Genomic DNA, 4461 nt, shown 5'->3' with positions numbered 1-4461 from the left:
AATTCAGTCCTTATATAATTCGGCACAAACTCTCACAGGTCCCTTCCGACCCTAACATCTATGAATCTATAAGAAATAAACAAAGTCAATCATGATAAGATTGCATTGTGCACCTGTTTTATTTACAAACAAGTACTTTTATGCTTTTTCCAATACTGGGCCTCATGTTTGAGAAAAACAACCTGTAAACATCTGCAAACTGCAACACTGTGATCTTTGAAACTATTCTTTACTATGATGCCTATAAAAAAACTTGGCATCATCTAGACAGCTAATAGCCTGAGACCACTGTATCATATTGTTTTATGGTTTTGTTGAGCTTCCTCCTTTCTGTATCTATAATCACCTGTTGTCTCCTATTTTAAATTTAGACTAGATGTCCTTTTCTGGTGTGTGTTTGACTAGTGCCTTTCACAACAAGGTCTGTGACTGTGGCTTTTGGGGTGCTACTGCAGTACTACTACTACTACTAGACCATCACACAGAGTTTGCATGTTCAAGATGTCTTACAATAAGTGACTAGTGAACCCTTCAACTCCCTCATTAGAATTAGGTAGAAATTAGGTAGAATTAGAATAATCAGCATTTTAGAGAAATTGAAGCAGAGATTAAATGCCTTGTTTCATGTCACACAGTAAATCAGTAGCAGAGCCAATATTACAGTCTCTGACTCCCAATTCTATACTCTTTCCTCCAGGACTCATACATCAAGAGGATTCCAAATTATGACCACATGGGATTTACTATGGATAAATTGCTTAGCTGTGCAGATACAGAACAAAATAAATTATTTAAATTAAATGGTTACAAGAATTACAATTAGGTACAATTACCTATCAAATTTTCGACATAAAGCTAATTCATTCAAAGTGAAAGTACCTTCAGTGCTTACTTGGGCAAAATATTTACTAATGAATTTATAGATACTCACTAGCCCTTAATAGGAATCTGACAATCTTCAAAACTATACTAGCAAAAGCCAATCTTCCTTTGAATATAATTCCTATTTTCTTACAAAACAGTGTTATCTGAGCTATTCTCAATTAATTAAAATAATGTTCAGATTACTGTCACAGTTGTACACCCCATATATAAAAAAAATCAGTTTATGTATTAGATTCTACTGCACTGTTTTTAGTTTATATTTTCAAGTCCTTGAGAAAGAAATGCGAGTTGAAATTATTACAGATTAACATTTTAAGTGACATAGTGATTACATATAATTCTGTAAAACTAGGGGTAAATTTTGCTCCCCAACTGACACTGAACTTTGTATATTGCTCTTTAATTAGTCCTATGTCTTCAGTGGGGTTATTCCAAGGATATGATATCATTTGATGCCAGAGAACTAAAATCTGGCTAGTTGAGAGGCAGTAGCAGTGACAACTGTACGGTCAGATTCTGACATCAGTCAGATAACTGCTACTTAAGTTGAAAAAGGATATCAGGATCTGGCCCACAATGCCATTACTAAAGGAAAGATTTATGAAAGATGTTTGTTATTATATACCATGTTTCAGATAAGTAATAAAAATTGATATCTTTACAAAAAAAATTATTTTGTAATGTTTTGTACAAAAACACAGGGTTCTTCAATTGCTGTCTGGAATTTTATCACATGTGCAGACACTCTGTATTTTAGCCAAAAGCAGCTTAGTTTCCATTCAAAAAGACCACGTGATCATGTCTGTACAACAAAAAGGTGTGTGAGACACTATGCAAAACTTCTGCCAAGTAATTTGAATAAAAACTCAAGGGACCCTTACCAGCTGCAGTCAAAAGCCCACTCCACACAACTCGGTATTTTGTCAATCAAACTTAAATATGTTAATATGTACATATTTCCTGAGTTCCTTCTGTAACCACGTTAACTGCTGTTAAGATATCAAAGCTAGTCATTTGCCTCTTCAGCTGACTGCACTCATTTATCAGAGTATGCCCTGTTTTGTATTCATGAAAAGTGCTGGAAACAGCCCAAGAAACTGAACTTCACAGTCTACCTACAAATCAGGTACATGCAACAGTAGTGTAACATTCTCTGCAGTTTCCTCCCACGGTACCTGGTCTGAGAAACCAAAGCTAGGGCTTGTCTGCATTTCAGCTGTACTACACCATCAATGAATCCTTAAAATACTGAAGTTGTAATTCAGATAAGGACATGCATTTTGACCACTGGTGTCATCTGGATGTTTGCAATACAGTTTCCACTATTACAGTCATCTATAGAGAACTAAAACTACAGTTTTCTCACATGTATAACAAGAAATTTAGGAACCCTTGACAAAGATGTCCAAGAGCAGGGAGAGGCTGCTGAGTGCCAGAGTGTGGAAGGTGCACCAGAGAGTCTTAGAATCACAGAAAATTAGGGTTGGAAGGGACCTCAGGAGGTCATCTAGTCCAACTCCCTGCTCAAAGCAGGACCACCCCCAACTAGATCATCCCAGCCAAGGCCTTGTCTAGCTGGGTCTTAAAAACTTCCAAGGATGGAGATTCCACAACCTCTCTGGTTAACCTGTTCCAGTGTTTTACTACCCTCCTAGTGAGAAAATTGTTCCTAATATCTAACCTAACCTTCCTTTGCTGCAACTTAATGCCATTGCTCCTTGTTCTATCATCTGTCACCACTGAGAACAGTCTAGCTCCATCCTCTTTTAAACCTCCCTTCAGGTAGTTGAAGGCTGCTATTAAATCCCATCCCAGTCTTCTCTTCTCCAAACTAAATAAGCACAGTTCCCTCAGCCTCTCCTCATAAGTCATGTGCCCCAGCCCCCAAACCATTTCTGTTGCCCTCCACTGGATTCTATGCAATTTGTCCATATCTTTGTTGTAGTAGGGGGCCCAAAACTGAACACAATACTCCGGATGTGACCTCACCACTGCTAAACAAAGGGAAGAATCACTTCCCTTGACCTGCTGGCAACACACCTACCAATGCAGCCCAGTATGCCATCAGGCTTCTTGGCAACAAGGCAGTGGGGTACCAACCGGGGAGGAGGGGGGAGGAAGTGGGGCACCATGTGCCTGGGTGCTGGCCAGGGGGCAGGCACCGTCTGGGCCCTCCAAGGGGTACTTGGTCCCCCAGCAGAACTTCTCATTTCACTGCCAGTGTTTCTGGGCTCAGCGATCAGCTGCCAGGGGACCCTCCCTCCCCCCTGCTCAGCGACTGGCCGTGGACGGGGGGGGCACAAATGCAAGTATTGGTCCCTGGGTGCTGGAGACCCACGGTACATCATAATGCTGGTTTCCTTTCCTACCTTAGAAACCCCCGGGCTCTGAGTGCCTCCCTGACTACTGCCCTGAGCCAGCTAGACATCAAGCCATTGATTACTACCCCCTGAGCCCAATGATCCAGCCAGTTTTCTATCCACCTTACTGTCCATTCATCCAGCCCATACTTCCTTAGCTTGCCTGTGAGAATGTGATGGGAATCCATATCAAAAGCGTTGTTAAAATCAAGGCATACCACATCCACCAATCTCCCTGCATCCACAGAGCCAGTCATTTCATCACAGAAGACAATAAGGTTGGTCAGGGCCCTTGGTGAATCTATGCTGACTGTTCCTAATCATCTTCTTCTCCTCCAAGTGCTTTGGAATTAATTCCTTGAGGATCTGCTCCATGATTTTTCCAGGGACTGAGGTGAGGCTGACTGGTTTGTAATTCCCTGGATCCTTTTTTTCCCCTTTCTTAAATATGGGCACTATGTTTGCCCTTTTCCAGTCATCCAGGATCTCTCCTGATAGCTATGAGTTTGCGAAGATGATGGCCAGTGGCTCTGCAATCTTATCACCCAACTCCCTCAGCACCCTCATCTGGCCCTGTGGATTTGTATATGTTCAGCTTATCTAAATAGGTCCCTAACCTGTTCTTTTGCCACTGTTGGCTGCTCACCTCCTCCCCAAACTGGTGCAGTAACCTTGGAGCTGACCTTGCCTGTGAAAACTGAGGTGAAAAAAGCACTGAGCACTTCAGCCTTTTCTGCATCCTCTGTCACAAGGTTTCCTCCCCCATTCAGTAAGGGACCCACACTTTCCCTGATCCTTCCTGGGCTGCTGCCACCACTACTGGTACTGCTACACCAGCTTCCATTATAGCAACCCTGGGGCTGGTGTCCTGCTTTCCCCCTCCTACTAACTGAACTATCTATACATTACAGCACAGTTCAATCTACAGACCTAGATTTTGCCGTGCTAACCAAACAATGCCAATTCTGGATTATGTGATATGGACACTTCTTCAGCAGAAACTGTACTGAGATACCCAAATGTTTATACGCCATTCAGCGGCCAATGGGTGATCATATTTGGCTATAAATAACTTTATAGGTAAAATGAGCTACATTCTGGCCCCCATTTTCAATCTGTGCATAAGCACGTACATGAAAGTGACAACTGGGGCCTAAGCTAATGTTGTATGTGTTCTGAAAATCTTCTCTAGCACATCTGTCTTGGCTGGCAGGTT

This window comes from Gavialis gangeticus, unplaced genomic scaffold (genome assembly GCF_001723915.1).
Source record: "Gavialis gangeticus isolate Ggan-Ray unplaced genomic scaffold, GavGan_comp1, whole genome shotgun sequence".
Lineage (NCBI taxonomy): Eukaryota > Metazoa > Chordata > Crocodylia > Gavialidae > Gavialis > Gavialis gangeticus.
Note: the sequence above shows the minus strand (reverse complement) of the source record.